Source organism: Erythranthe guttata, chromosome 3, assembly GCF_056151865.1.
Source record: "Erythranthe guttata isolate IM_541 chromosome 3, IM_541, whole genome shotgun sequence".
In the NCBI taxonomy this organism is placed as follows: Eukaryota; Viridiplantae; Streptophyta; class Magnoliopsida; order Lamiales; family Phrymaceae; genus Erythranthe; species Erythranthe guttata.
In genome coordinates, this window is record NC_142535.1 from 5,567,167 (window position 1) to 5,584,776 (window position 17,610).

Below are 17,610 nucleotides of genomic sequence, written 5' to 3' on the forward strand. Positions count from 1 at the left end.
CGGCTGTTCGACTCCTTCGTCTTCCTCTTCTCGGATTTCACCTCGTACACCGAATTCAACTGATACGTGGTACTAGACACGCAAAAGTAAAAATAAAACGGAAGAATAATAAAAGGAAAAAAGCTACCGAGAATGAGCAGCGCGTGGGGCGCCGATTTCCGACAACGACGGAGGTGGCGGCAGACTAGGGTTGAGCGGCGAGGGTTTTTTCTCTTTTTTTGTAAAAGACCTATAAATCTTGTATTTATACTGTCTTGTATACAAGCCCTAACGGGCTTAAGTTGGACCGGGCCCAACAACATAAGTCCGTTAGTTTTTCTTCGCTTGTTTCTCATAAACCAATGATTGGAAAATTATAACAATTACATTTTCGGAATCATTGAAACGTCCTCTTCACTACGAATGCAAATTCTTGATTCCAATTTCTAAAACTGGAAACCCTAATTCAGAGGACCTGCTAAATTTTGAAACTTGCCAATTTACAAATTTCACTAGATAATCGCCTAGTTCTTTCCTTTTCTTATTCTCATTCGTAATTCCCAGTTATGAATGTTGGACTCAATAGTATTGACTTCCAATTATGCAAAGATTAAATATTTTTATCTTTGACCGTGTATCCAAAGAACTCGAGTACACAAGCAGTGTGACCCTCGATGGTTCTGGTGTAAGCTAGCTGTGGGCCCACAACCCTTTGTGGTTTAAACTCGTCCCTAGAGTTATAATTAAGATGAAGCTCGTTTCAACTTAATCACCTAACAAATCAAGATTAGCGTCTAGCAAATACGCATCATGATTTCCTAAATACAAATGAAGTGCCTACAAGAACCGTGTGGTATAGTTAACGTTTAGTACAATCCCTTCGATGCATATGTCTCGATTGAACTAGAGGAATTGGTTCATGGATACATCATTTATAGGTCAATAACCGTGCGATCGTTTTATGTTTTGTAATCGGTACGTGCATGACTTAGATAATCACATTCCCTAATCATCACTTCATCAGCTCTTGCCAGAGACATAAAGATTACAAACTATGATAACACATTGGACATCGAAGACTATTCTAGCGATCGAATCCCCAACTAAAATGAACATAACTCCCACTAGATTTTGGACTGCACGAACTCTGGCCCTTGGGGCGGTCCTCGGTGGAACTCAGCGACAGGTCACGATACAGCTGGTCCTCTAGTGAAGTCACGATGATGTCTAGGTCTTAAGGAATAATGGTGTAAAACTATATCATAAAGATCTCTACTCGATTATTGAGAACCACTTAGAAATTTCTAGGGTGAGGGAGTTCAGTGAACTCGACTTACGAACAACCACTTATGTATGCCGATATCACAATACCGTTTACTGATGAGACGCAGTACACATACACTAAGTTCTAGTCTTTTAATGGGGAAGACTGATATCCTCATTGGTGGCGTAACCCTTCTACTAGGAACACAGTTCAACAGTTATAATACTTAAGTAAATATCTCATGATCCTAATAGATCAAATACAAGTAATTATAATAACTGTAAGGACTATGTCTATGCTTATGCAAGGGACAAAGATATAGAATTCCAAAAGGTGTTTTATCATTAATACGAAAAAGGATTATTTATTATAAGAATAAATGAAAGAACACAGCCACAAGTTGCCTTGTTGGTCACCTACTCTAACATGTTGGTCTCCTACTGCCACCTCTCGATGAATGCCAACATTAGCTGTTGATTCATATTGGGAGCCAACAGTGTCGTAACTGGTAAAGCCTGGTTGACTCCAACCTGCTAATCATCGTGTCATCCTACGGGCCGAGACAGGTTTCCGGTGCTTCATTTCTCGACTCGACTCGTCCAGTAGCACGACGTTCCTAAATTAAATTGCATATATTAGATAGCGAAAACACATATTATAAAAATATATAAAACACGTATTAAAAAAAAAATTACATTTCCATCCCAAACATATATCGCTATATCCTACTTAAACCAACGCATAAACTCCAAATTTCCTAGCCCTCCCTCGTACGTACCCTCCAAATACGGCGGACCATTCAAAAGTGGAAACTTTAAAAGCCACGACTATGTGCCGGCTCACCACCATCATGATCATCATCCACCATCTCCTCGTCATCATCGCCTTCATCAACCTCAATAGCCACCATCTCATCGTTATCATCATACGCATACTGCAACGGAGTACGAACATGAGCGACTTGAACATCATTGGCAATAGGCATAGAAGGCCCGACTCCGACTGCAAAAGCTTCTTCCCTCGCTCTCTTCGTTGTTTCTAATGCTCTCGCTTCTTCTCTTGTCGTTGTTTTCCTTCTACGATCAGATGCAAGAACTCTCCGATCTCTAATATGATCCGGATCATCCGGATTGTTCCACTTCCCACCCAAAGCTTTCATCAAACTCTTATCTTTTGCCGCAACTTAACTCATTTAATTTTTCCCTCTACCTCCGGCCATCTACTATTAAACATAAAAACTGAATTAATATTTAAGAAAAAATTATAAAATTATTTTCAAAAAAAAAAAAACAAAATTCAAGTGCTCGTGTGAAAACACGCATATGTATTGTGTTCGTGTGCAGGCACGCGAGCACAGTGCACCTGCTCCCGTGTTTTCACACGTGCAATATAAATTTAGTAAAAAAATATTAATTCAAAGAAATTTCCCTCGTGTGTTTGTAGATGAACTATGTTAAACGAGCTCGTAGGGTTTTACGCGAACATAGTCCCCCTTTCGCCTACAAAGACACGAGCTCAATTTTTTTTTATTTTTTTCTCAATCAAATACTACGCATTTATTCAATTTAAAAAAAATGTGTTATCGCGTGGTTCTACACGAGTAACTCCCCTAAGCTCGTGTAGAATCACGCAAGAACTACCAGAGGCGTTATTTTAAAAAAATCCACAATTGTAATCTATGTAGCGAAACAATCATAAAAATGTAGAAATTACTTCCGACATGTTGTCGTCTCGGTCAGGATCTGAGAGAGAAATCCAAAAGCTTGAGAGAGTTTTTACCTTTTGGTTTTTGAAGAATGGTAAAAAAAATGCCAGCAAGTTTAAAAAGAGTCAGCACATATCATTTCAGTTTAGTTAATTAGTGATTACTTACTTTTTAATGAATGGTTAACAAATAATAATGATTTTTAATTTTTAATTAATCATTAATAGGTTAATAATTAATCAATAAATAAATAATTATTGATTAATAGTTATTTAGTAATTAGATTGATTAATAATTTTGAAGTAATTAATGAATAATTTGTTAACAATTTGTAGTAATAATTAATGAATAAGTTAGTTAATTTTTTTATTTGTTAATGTAAAAAATATATTTATTTATTTATTTATATGTATTGTTTTATTAAAGGGGCTCTTTGAGGAAATCCCCTCATTACTTTTTTTAATGGAGAAATGTCCAAAATATTTTACTCCATTTGAGAAAAGTCCACATCCATCTTGAGCCATTATGTTTTCCAGCTTTGCCACGCCCGCCACATCAACACTGGGTCACGCGCTCAGCAAATTTTTTATTTATTTTTTCCGTTTTTCCGTTTTTTTCCCTTCTTTTATGTACCAGTTTTCTTAATCGACTATGGAGCATAGTCGATTAGCCTTAATCGACTATGCTTCATAGTCGATTAAGGAAATTCTTTAATTTTAGTTATTTATTTATTTTAATTTTTTTTCTATATCAGTATATTAATCACATATAATGAAGCATAGTCGATCAAAAGTCTGCTACTAAAAATAACAAATCAAAACTGCAAAAAAAATGTAAAATCAACTACATTTTACAAAAAAATAAAAAATATAAGAACATCATAATTGATTTATACAATTGGAATCAATAAACAAAAAAACCAAAAAACATAAAAAAAGAAAATTGGAGTCGATCAACCTTAATCGACTACCAGAGCATAGTCGATTAAGAATCTGCTACTGAAAATAAGAAATCAAAACTGCGAAAAAATGCAAAATCAACTATATATTAAAAAAAACAAAAAAATACAAACATTATAATTGATTTATACAATTGGAATCAATAAACGAAAAATCCAAAAAAAGTAAAAAAAATTGGAGTCGATCAACCTTAATCGACTACAAGAACATAGTCGATTAGCTTAATCGATTATGAATATGTACATAGTCGATTAAGGTTTTAGCCTGCGCAAAATTCTCTACAGGCGCCGTCCTCCGCCGAATCCACCAAAAAAATCTTAAATCTGTCTCCCCATCGTCACCACACCGCCGCCACAATACACCATCACCACCTTACTTTGACATTATGACGGTTTTTTATTACAAATAAATAAATAAAATCACAACTCGCACCACCATCCATCAAAATCTGATTCCGAAGACAAATCGACAATGTTATCTCTATTCGCCTCCGATGTAGTCATCCTGGCATTCGAATTCAGAATCGCTATCAAAATCATTTATAATGTTTGATGGATGCTTCCTCTTTTTTCTTTCTCCATCTCCTGGCGGCGGCGGCGGCAGTGGCGGAGAAAATTGCCGGAGAAAATAGAGGAAAAAAAAACAAAGAAGAAGAGAAAACAGAGAAGAAGACAAAAGAGAGAAGAAGAGAAACGCTGGAGCGTGAAACGGCTGATGAAAAAATTAAAATAAGATTAGGGTTTTGAAAGAGTATAATAGACAATTAAGGGTAATTTTGGAATTATGAAAATATCACATGGGTGGAATATTAGCTAAGGGTGTTTTCTTTAATTATTTTAAGGAGGGGGTGTTTCCTTAACTCATTTTCCTAGACGGGGGTTCTTGCTAATTATGCCTTTTTTAAAATACCTCCAATCTCTCTCATACCCTAATTGTGGTTGTGGTGTGATTTCCCACGTCTAACTTGGGTGTGTTTGTGAGGGTTTGGAGGCTTGGTGGATTTGATAGTTTTTAAAAAGAAAGTAATATGTTGAATGAACGATATTCGTAAAATTAGGCCCATACAAATTATTTCAGTATATTATACCAATATTCAAATTAATGTGCAAGAATGGTTAATTCATTCGATTGTGTGAGAAAAAGAGTATTCGGAGAAATAGAGAATTAATTAATTGTCTCTCACGTTTATTCCAATATATTTTACATGTGTGAAAATCCTAAGCACTTACACAAGGAAATTAGAAGATATACATGCAAATATTATAATATTTATCTATAATATATATTAATTAATATATTGGCTAATACACCCGCGCAATCGAAACGGGAGAGGAGCGAACATGAAGACTTGAGACAAAAAGATGGGGGGTTGGCCCTTTGGTGAAGACGTCATGGAACTGATGTGTCGACGAGACATGGAGGATATGGAACTGATGTAAAGACGTCACGGAACCGTGTGAAGGTGAGTGTTGGACTAAATACCTAATACGCAAGTGCACGTATCGCAAACAAGTAGTAATAGTGGACTCGTAAGAGTCGGATGCCGATCCCACAAGGAATACTCAAATTACCTAATCCTAAGTACCAATTTCTAACAATTATGATTTTTATCGAGCCTACGCAAGGTTTTCAATTGAATTAACTAAAACAAACTAATTATGAAAGCAAATAAACATGAGAAATATCAATAAGTACGGATCTAGGATTTTATCTTTCCCCATATGCGATAATTAATTACCCAATTAAACCTCTATCATGCAAGTTACGATTCCTGATATTAACCCGAGACACTAAATTACTCATAACCCGTTGTCGCGTGTATTATAAGTCTATTATTCATAAATAGTTCACTATATGTCTATGCCAACCAATTATGAATAAAGCATTAACTAACATGTCTCGTAAACGGCTACCTAGAGTGATATTTGTATGTCTACTACACCAAATTCAATTGACACACTCATCCGGTGAAAACTACTCGAAGGCTTTTCTATCCTTGTTCTAATTATTTTAACGATCCGTGGATTCAATTATAATAATAACACACAGTAACATAAATTAGCTACACTAAATAATATCAAATAGAAGAAATAATCATGGAATTAAACTTTCATAGTATTAGAAAACTAGGGTTAAAATAACCACATAGGTTCTAACAAAATCCTAGATTAAAATATTCAGATATTCATGTTCTCTATGAAATATATTATAAAAAATATTAAAATACATCGATTCAGAAAAGATAGATGAAAGAAGAATTATGATGAAGATTTGTCAGTTCTCCGTCTTCGATTCTTTGTTCTCTCCCTCTTCTTGCTCTAAGATTGTGTCAAAAGTCCTCTAATTCGTGCTTGTCTTTGCCCTTAAATAGATGCTCCAACTTGCTAGAAAATCTGGGTTTCCTTGTGTGATTAAGACTCCAAAATTTCTCTTCAGCATGTTTTCGCACGGTCGCGTGAGAATCAGTACAAATTTTACACGGACGTCACAAATCTCGAAGCTTTCTGCTCAAATTCTGTAGTTGGCATGGCCATTCCAGAAATAGCGTATTTGTCACACAGCCGTGCCATGCCAATTTTCAGCCTCCGATTGTTTTCTTCCGTTTTTGCCCTCTTTTGACCTTTTTTTCGCTCGTTTCATCCTTGAAACTCCTGAATCTCCAAATTGTACCTAAAATACAATAAACCAATCATTAAGCACCATTATATCGATAAAATTTAACAAGAAATCTCGTAAGAAAGTATAAATTGAGTATAAAATCCACACTCAACGGTGAGGTAGTGAAGAGCACCGGCAAGACTTCGGTAAAGAGAAGGGTCGGCGATTGAAGGGCTAGAGTTGGCAGAAAGTTTGGTTTTTGTATCCGCTGGGGTGAGGCACGGGTTGCATGAAACCATCTTAGCGCGTTCAAGAATCTCCTTGACATATTTATGTTGAGAGGGGACCATCCCCTGGGATGAGCACGTAACAGATATGCCAAGAAAGTAATGTAGGGGCCGATGTCCTTCATATCAAATTATTGGTGGAGTTTGGTAATGATGGACTGGAAAGTGGTTGTACTGGAAGTTGTTAGAAAAATGCAGTCAACATAGTAGGATATAAGTAACTGAGGAACCAGTACGATACACAAAGAGGGAGGTGTCCGATTTGCACTCGATAAACCCAAGAGATGTGATGTAGCCGGCAAACCGCTTGTACCACGCACGCGGTGCCTGTTTGAGCCCATAGAGAGCCTTACGGAGAGGACATACATGAGTGGGACGATTAGGGTTAACAAAACCCGGTGGCTTCTCGCAGTACACTGTTTCAGAGAGATTGTCGTGGAGGAATGCATTCTTAACGTCGAGTTGATGGACTGGCCGGGAGTGAGAGGTAGCAATGCTGAGAACTGTCCCAACAATTGCTTGTTTTACCTGTTAGAGTAGGTGACCAACAAGCCAACTTGTGGTTGTGGTCTTTAATATTTATTATGGTAATTAATGAACCGTTTTCGTATTAATGATAAAACACCTTGGCATTCTATATCTTTGTCCCTTTGTCACAAGCATAGATATAGTCCTTACAGTTATTACAAGTACTAGTAATTGATCGTTAGGATCGTGAGATATTTACTTAAGTATTATAACTGGCAAACGTGTTCCTAGTCGAAGGGTTACGCCACCAACGAGGATATCGGCCTTTCCCATTTAGAGACTAGCACTTAGTGTATGTGTACTGCATCTCATCAGTAAACGGTATTGTGATATCGGCATGCATAAGTGGGTGCTTGTAAGTTGACGAGTTCACTGAACTCCCTCACCCTAGAAATCTCTAAGTGGTTCCCAATAATCGAGTAGAGATATATGTGGTATAGTTGTACACCATTAGTCCTTATGACCTAGACATCACCGTGAATTCACTAAAGGACCAGCTGTATCGTGACCTGTCCCTGAGTTCCACCGAGGACCACCCTAAGGGCCAGTGTTCGTGCAGTCCGAAATCTAGTGGGAGGTCTGTGCATTGTAGTCGGGGATTCGATTGCTAGAATAGTCTTGGATGTCCTGTGTGTTCTTACAATTTTTCTAACAATTTGTAATCTCTCTAAGTCTCTGGCCAGAGCTGACTAAGTGATGATTAGAGAGTTCGATTCTCTAAGTCATGCACGTAACGATTACAACACTTAGAACGATCGCACGGCCATTGAAGAAATGAAGAGGTCTCGATGAACCAATGCCTCTAGTTCAATCGGGAGATATGAATCGAAGGGATCGTACTGTACGCTAACTATATCTGAAGGTTCTTGCAGGCACTTCATTTGTATCTAGGGAATCATGACGCGTAGTTGCTAGACGCCAATCTTGATTCGTTGGGTGATTAAGCTGAAACGAGTTTCATCTTAATCGTAACTCTAAGGGACGAGTTTTGACCACAAAGGGTTGTGGGCCCACGGCTAGCTTACACGTGAACCATCGAGGGTCACACTGCTCGTGCACATGAGATCTTTGAATAAACGGTCAAAGGTAAAAATAGTTTATCTTTGCATGATTGGAAGTCAATATGATTGGGTCCAACATTCGTAATTTGGAATTATGAATGAGAATAAGAAAACGAAAAGAATAGGCGAACATCTTAGTGGACTTTCTAAATCGGGAAGTTTACAAATTTAGAAAGTGCACTGAATTAGGGTTTCCACTTTTGGAAAGTTGGAAATTGAGAATTGGCACTCGTAATGACGAGGACATTACAATGATTCCGAAAATGTAATTCTTACAATTTTCCGATCATTGAATTGAGAGAGACGAGCGAGTAAAAGAACTAACGAACATAAGCTGTTGGGCCCGGTCCAACTTAAGCCCGTTAGGGTTTTATGCAAGACACTATAAATACTTGATTTATAGGTCTTACACACAACACACAACTCAATACCTAACCCTAGCCGCTCCCTCTCTCGGCCGTTCTCCCCCCGCGGCCAACACCGCCGTTCGTTCGCCGTTAGTTCGCTGGAATCAGCCTCTCCTAGGCCGATTAATCGTGGTAGATCTTTTTCCTTTTATTCTTTCCGTTTTATTCTAACTACTTCGTGTCTTGTGCCACGTTCTAGTATATCGGAGTATACGAGGTGAAATCCGAGAGGAGGAAGATCGAAGAATCGAGGAGTAGCACACGAGCTGACATCGCACGCAATCCCACGCGCCGCCCGAAGACAGCGCGTGAGTCACACGCGCCACCGTAACTCGCTTAGCCGCTGATGCCGTTTCGCCGTTGCTACCCCGGATTACACGGATTGGTTTTCGTGGAAATCTAGCTTCGCTTAGTGCACCTACCTCACGCTTTAAGAGGTAAAGTTTCGAATTGATTGTCGTTCGATTCGTTTTCGTTTAAGTTAATATATGCATGTTCGTTTTAATAAAAAGCTTGTATGATTTTATGTGTCTACATGAAATTGTTTTTATTATTGCAAGCATGATTATTTGATTTAAACGTGAGCATGCTAATTGATTTAATTTCGGTTAAGTAATTAAGCATGTATGTTGTTTTTAAATTTCGCTGGAAGCGCAAAGGTACGCAATTAATTGTTTTTAATTATCGGGCATGTGTTTATGTGTTTTAAATATGTTTAAATCGCATCAAATTTTTGTTTTCCGCTGCGTACACGTGTCCGATTGCCAACATTACCACCAGGGTGAATGTTTCATCGAAATCAATACCAGGACGTTGATCAAAACCGCGAACAACCCATCGTGCTTTATACCAATCCAATGATCCATCAGCCTTCAATTTATATTTATACAACCACTTGCCACTGATGACATTAGTAGTAGAGGGGCGGGGCACAATATCCCATATGTTATTTTTAATCAAAGCAGTATATTCCTCAAGCATGGCCATTCGTTAGTCCAGCTTGGCGAGATGTAGTTGGAGTTGAAGATGAGGTAGACACTGTGATAGAGAAGGGGATTTTAGTCTTGTGAATACACAAGACTAAAATGTGTTTAAAATATGTTTAAATCGCATAAAAAATTTATTTTCCGCTGCGTACACGTGTCCGATTCCCAACATTACCACCAGGGTGAATGTTTCATCGAAATCAATACCAGGACGTTGATCAAAACCGCGAACAACCCATCGCGCTTTATACCAATCCAATGATCCATCAGCCTTCAATTTATATTTATACGACCACTTGCCACTGATGACATTAGTAGTAGAGGGGCGGGGCACAATATCCCATATGGTATTTTTAATCAAAGCAGTATATTCCTCAAGCATGGCCATTCGTTAGTCCAGCTTGGCGAGATGTAGTGGGAGTTGAAGATGAGGTAGACACTGTGATAGAGAAGGGGATTTTAGTCTTGTGAATACCGGCTTTACTACGTGTCACCATGGGAGTTGAAGATGAGGTAGACACTGTGATAGAGAAGGGAATTTTAAAAATCATTAGTGCATTAGTGCATGGGTGGGTGCATTGGAAAGTCTTTCGAGGTTACGGTAAATTTCCCGGGTATGGCGAGTCGGTACCGTAGGGCCTAGGGGTGGTTTGATCCCATGTAGATAGACATGATTCGATATATATGTGAGGTTATTTACCCGTAACTTAGATTGGCTCTTCCGAGGGATTCCCGAAAATTTTTCATGTCATGCATGTTGCATTATGGTGTTGATGATGTAGGTGGGAAAATCTCACTCTATGGTCTTGGGATCGTAGGGTTATAAAGGTGGGAAATTCCTTCTATAATCTTCAATACGTGTCATGGCATAGGGTTATAAAGGTGGGATATTCTCACTCTATGGTCTTGGGATCATAGGGTTATAAAAGTGGGAATTATCTCACTCTATGCGTGTGGCAATTATGTGAATGAAGAACGCCGACGAAAAAGGGAAGTATATGATTGTTTTACTTTATGTTGCATGTTCATGTATAAGATATATGTATGTATATATATGTATAGATATATGTATGCTCTATGTGCTATGTGTATTCGATATTACTTCAAGATTCTCATTGAGTCCTCAAAGACTCATATAGGTGTTGTATGTTTGTAGGTATACCCGATTTAGGGCCCGAGGAGTGAAGTTGGGAATCGAGCTCGAGAATCGGAAGGAGATCGTATGGAGGGGTTGTGGATAGTGTTGGCTCTTAATTTAGCTATGTGGTTCTATTTGTATAATATGCTTGTAAAAACTTTTGATACGGTTTTAGGTATTTTCTACCGTTCGCTTCCTCCGATCGGTGGGAATTATTAGAAGACGATATGTGTAATAGTAATTAGGATTACCCTATTTTGGATAATTAATCGGTAATCCGTAGCCTTTTATAAACGAAAGCAAATCTTCACTATTTATATGCATGCATGCTTTCGGCTAGTAATTTCTTCGTTTTTTGTCTCCATGTTCTAAAATTATTTTCATATAGGTATTCTGCTTAGAAAATCATGAAATTTTAGGAGTCTCTGCATCTCTCTGTTTTCATCATATTGATAGGTCTGTTGCAAGATTTGGGTGTTTTCTGGTCTAACTGGAATTTTACTCACTCAAATGCCTTGTTTCCACTTGGAAAATGTTTTCAACTTATTTTTATACCTTGGGGTAAAATCTGGTAGTTTTTGGGTCAGTGAAGAATTTATTATGAATTTTCAAAACCCCCTCCCCTGTTCTGGATTTTAAACCGAGTGACTGTGCCATTTTATTTATTTCTCCTAAATGGCCATGCATCTTTCAAAACTGTTTTAACTGAGTGATCGATACCCGTGTTAGATGTTATGGTATTAAATTGGGGTCATTTGCATGAGCAGTTTAAGATGAATTAATTTTTAAAGCTTCTGCATTGAATCTGCCCGCATTTGCATTAAGTCCATTATGTCTAGTTGTTTCCTAGTCTTGCATGTAGCATGAATTGGTGTTAATTGATCGATTAGGGTTTAGTAAGTTGTGCCCTCTCTCCCTCTGATTTAAAAAGAAAAATTTTTACGTAAATTTATATCCACAAAAAAATCATGTTTAAAAAGTCTTCCGCTGAGATTACATATAATAAGAGTAATCGAGAGAGGGGTGTCACATAGAGGCTATCGCACCCGTTGAAATCGGTGAACCATCTTGGAGAATCACCAATTATGATCTAGCAGCTAACGAAGAAGCTATGCGAGGGAGTCTAGACCTCTTAGATGAGCTACGAGAGATCGCATGCATCCAGCAACAGATGTATAAATCACGCATGGCCAAGGCATATAACTCAAAGGTCCGCCCTCGATCCTTTCAAGTTGGAGATTTAGTCCTCCGAAAAGTTGAAGCCTCTCACCCCATTGGTAAACTCGATCCAAAGTGGGAAGGACCATATAAAATCACCCAAGTGGTCAACAATGGAGCATATCGCCTCGAGAACACTAACGGACGCCCTATACCCAGAACATGGAATATAGGGAACCTCAAACGGTTCTACGCTTAAGGTATACATCTACCTTAATTAAGATCTGTTGAAGTCACCACCTATACCCTTCCTATATGAAATTTCTTACAAATCATTACCCCTGCAGGCTCCGCGACCTTCCACGTCACTCGTCTCGCAAAACTGTCTCTACATACTGGGAAACTTTTTACTTCATAACGAGGTGCGTAAACGTCCTACCTAAACTGGGGGGCTAGTAAATTTACTTACATCAACAATTCATAATCACATCTCATCATCTTCTTATAGATTGAGACCTATTACGAGGGGCTGCATATTACTCAAGCAATGGCCCACAGAGCAAAGACACTCTATACCACATCGCCAAGGGTAATAATACTTCCACTAGAATACAACACACGCATACTCTTATTTACTCCTACTAACGTGAAAAAATAATTCCAATAACAGGCATGATCACATAGAAGCTCACAACAACTCACAAGTTGATTTCATATCTCGGAGTGCGAGGAAGAAAAGAAATCCCCGCAGTAGGGTACGTGAAATCGTAGTGCACATCACCCCAGCTTCAATTATTACGTCTTCAGTACAACTGTTTAAACAAATCTCTTCTTCTCTACCATACTTTGCAGGCATAGAGACGCCAAATGAATTCAATCCACCATAGGCACAGCAAAACGAACGAGTACATGGATGACGTGGAAGAAGAACAAATGTAGTACAATCACCTAGAAGAATTTTTACCAACTCAATTTTTTTTTTTTTGATTTAGTAAGTAGTTATTTACCTTCGCCTCACGTTTAACTACCCTTGCAACAAAATCTAAACTCCCCCACCACGGGCGGAAGACACCCCCACAGTAGGGTCATCAGCAACCATGTCATCCACAAACTCTGTGCCCGTTTCGTTGACATCGACCTCATCCACCTCTTCAGCGGATATACCAGCCTCCATCCCACGAATCACCTTCTCGCTGATACCACTCGCATCGCGAAGATATTTGCGACAAGCACGCACTAATGGCTTATAGACCACAGCCAACGCATGCTCCTCAATCATAGCAGCACACTCATCACTACCTCGGAAGCTAAGCTTGATTTCCTCCACGATGGATTCCCTATAAGCCGCACCACCTGACGTCGCGAGGAACCTCTTCCCCGTCGCCTTCTCAACTTCGTATTTCTCTTTGAGCTGGTCATAGCATTCGTTCAACTTATGAACATCATCCTTATACGCCTTCGCATCACCTCGATAACCTCGAGCTACTCTGTCCTCTGAGCAAGCTCCTCTGTCCTCCGGGCAAGCTCTTCTGACCGTTGAGCAAGATCGGACCGCGCTATCTCAAACTAGCTTAGAAGTTCGTCCTCACGCGCCTGACTTCGAGCCCGCTCCTCTTCCTTCCTAGCTTCCACGTTCCTACCTTGCTCCATGAGATATCTCCAAGTCGCTACCAACTATATAAAAAATAAATAAATAATAATAATATTTTTCGAAAGTCTAGAGGGAATAAAACATAAAATCTTGTTTTAAATAGACAAGTACTCACCCGACATATGTCCCCACTAGCTAACTCCAACATGTGAGAAGGGCCCTTACCAGACATCCGAGCACGGTCATACTCCCGAACGAATCCCTCACTACTCAACATCGGCAAATCATGGTCCGACACATCCCAATACGACTCCTTACCTTCGCGATTCACGCCATAGGTAAACAACTGTTTCCCTGCCCCACCATGGAAAGCATAGGTCTCCTCGGGTTCTACCCGTGGACGCTTAGGCATGGCCACATACTCGGTATCCACCCTCTTTCCCTTGCCACGGTCTCTCGTAAGTGGACGCCCCTCCACTTCACCAGCACCGCTACGGTCATCTTCGATCACTCGAGGAGTTTCTACATGGACCGTCTCACGAGGCAAACCACCCGAAGAACCTCCCAACGCAGCGGGAACCTTCTTCGATGCCTTCTTCGATGTCCCATTCGCCTTAGCTCGAAGTGCCGCAAAGGTGATACCCCCATCTACAAAAGATAACAAACACATTAGAGACATGAGGTATATACAACCAAAGGACTACAAAAAAAAACAAAAAAAAATATATAAAAAAAAGATAAATAAATAAATAAATAAAGAGAAAAAATCAATCACTCAAAAGATATACGGTGTTGACCCTTCGCCTTTGGTATCAAAACCCTCGGGTCAAATTCCACATCACACAACCTAGACTCTTCTATCCTCTTCACCATATTCGCAGTTATCTTGAAACTCTTGCACTTAGAGTTCCAAACTACGGGGACGTCGAAAGTGGGAGCCCTCACAAAAAAAAAAATGGGTCTTCCATTCCCCCAAGGATAACTTCACACTCTTCAAGAATTGGTAGGGAACGCGAGGATGAAAACAAAAGAAAGGCAGCTTACTAGGCCGATGTAACGTAAATAACGCCTTAAACAAACTCATAGTAACAGGCAGACCTACTTGCACCACTCTATAGTGAAACGCCTCGAACATTAGAACAGCAGTGGGAGTTAGCTGACTATACCCTATCTTGAATTCCTCGCAAATCTTCAACAAGGTCGGATGCGGTGTAATCTGAGATGTACACGTCAAGTACGCCAAAAATACCGTATGAAACCCATCGGGTGGCGAGTACAAACAATCGCCCTTCTGAGGCAGCAACCACTCGATATTATTTGGCGCTCCAGATAGACGACGAATAGAATGCAAATGCTCTTCCGTCCATACACTATCAAAATTAATTAAGTCGAAATTAAGTGATTTAATTTTCTTTTGCCTCCTCGTATCAATCTCAACATCACCCGGCGGAATATCATCTTCCTCCTCCACTTCGACCATCGGCTCAACTTCACTACTAGGCGCCGCATGATCACTCGCCGAATGCGATTGAGTAGACTCATCGCTATCACTTCCAAAATCCATGATTTGGCGTCGAGAATAACACCTACTAGCAACAAATCCATCTACTTGCTCACGAACATTATCATTCGTTTCCACATCATCACTCCACGATTCGATGATTTCTCGCCGTCCTAAACTACCCCCGTTTAAAACACCAAGTGCACCAACATTCTCAACGATTCGCCCATCGATTTCACCGGAATTGGGCCCAAAAGGGGCTGATTCACGCACGCTCGTCATCAACCAGCTCCGGCACACGTGTCGCCTCCGCACTTGCCAAAGCGCGCGCCTCCAGATCAATCCGCACATCCGACGCGCTTGCGCGTTGTTTGGGAAGCGCGCCCAGCTGTGTTGCTTTAACTGCCATGCGCGCGCGTCTCTCAATCCCAGCGCCCGACGCGCGCACGCGTGGCTCTGCTCCGGTACCCGATGTGCGCACGTGGCTTCCTCCCATTGGACCACGTGCGCTGGTTCTCCTCTCCTCAGCCGCCGACCCAGCTTCCAACTCCTTGGCTCGGCTCGGCTTGCCTCTAATCTCGAAGCGCGCGCCCTCATACATTTTTGAGCGGCTAGAAGCGCGGCTCGAGCCGGCACCTGCATCCGAGCCACCTACCATCCCCATCTGCACAGAATTTCGAGCACCACCTACCGCAGATCCGATTTCCCCACCCGATACTACTACCTTCTCGCGTTCCATACCCACGGAACCAAAAGTTTTCTCGAAGTTTAATTCGAAGAGATTTCGATTTACCCGGATTCGACATGATAAATAGTTTTCTCCGAACAAACAAGCAAGAAACAAATAATTTATATTCTACCGCTATAGAATAAAAGAAGAGAGCACAGAAGAAGACATAAATTAAAAGTACATACCCATATTTATTACGCAGAAGTTGAAGTTTAATTCTTTCCACCGCAAAAGGAGTCTATTTATCTGGCCCTGGTGTATTATTTAAAACCCTTAAATATATACCTCGCTGCCAAATAAATACGATTATCCCTTATTTAAATTAAGGATATTAATTCAACGCCAACGAAAAATAGTCAAACCACGACACAATTAACTCTCGACACGAGCCGGATTCCCCTAAACATGTCCCCCATCTCGACCCGAGAGTTGGGGGGCTTAATGATATACCTAATTGGGCCGGCCCAATGGGCCCTAAATTATCTAATAACTAGGCCCGATACACGAAATCCCAATCACTTACAATTGGGCCCAATAACACGAAAACCCAGGCACCTTCAAAGTAAGGCTTGGGCCCAACAAAGTAAGCCCAACCCAATCAACGACATATAAATAGATGTTTTACTCATTTGTAAAGGTACATTTTCATTTATTCACCAACAATCTAGAGTTTAATTCTCTCCACCATCTCCACAATCCGTATATCTGACTTGAGCGTCGGAGGGGTTTCCGCCGAATCAACCCCCGGCGTAGTTCACGTGTGCTCATTTCGTAGGGACCTCAGAATCATCAAGTTGTCAAGCTACTGATCCGCTTTGCTCTCCCAGCTCATTTTCTACACTACCCTAGGTGATCTATATTTTAGCATCATCAATATATAAACAAATTACCTCATAGTTTGGACAAGGCCCGAAATCTTCTTCCAAGATTACTAGGAGTTCATGAGGTCAACAAGGGCATGTCATCTCCACATTTACAATAAAACAATTGACTTCTAGCAGCAAATCTTGAATTATAGCTAGAATCACTGTTTTGACTCATCCTCCAGGCTCCATTCTCCAATATAAAACAACAAATTCTTAACTTTTTATTCCAAATTAAAATATAGGATAAATAAAGAGAGAATGAAATGTACTTCGAATCCGCGACTGCAAGTGCTGAAATTAGCTACTGATGATGCTAAAGTTTAGATCACCTCGGGTAGTGTAGAAAATGAACTGGGAGAGCAAAGCAGATCAGTAGCTTGACAACTTGATGATCCTGAGGTACATGCGATCATAGAACACATGAACTAAGCTGGGGGTTGATCCGGCGGAAACCCCTCCGACGCTCAAGTCAGACGTGCTGATCATAAAAATAGTCCAGAGAATATACATTGTAGTATTGCTCAGTTAATCGGACGTACCTTAAGGAATGAGTTCAAACCTTTATTTATAGCTTAGTTGAGATTGTCGGGCCCAAACCTTACTTGAAGGTGATTGGGCCTCAGTGATAATGGTCTTCGATATTGGGCTCGTGGCCCAGTATGTAAGGAAATTGTAGGCCCATTAGGTTGGCCCAATTAGGCATATCATTAAGCCCCCCACTCTCGAGTCGATGTGGGGGCCATGTTGAAATGGGTGACATATCGTGTCGAGAGTAAAAATTGTAGTAGTCGATGATGTGCGAAAATGCGTTGGAGCGTGTGTCAGAGGGGAGTGAAGGCGCGTTGGTGCGTA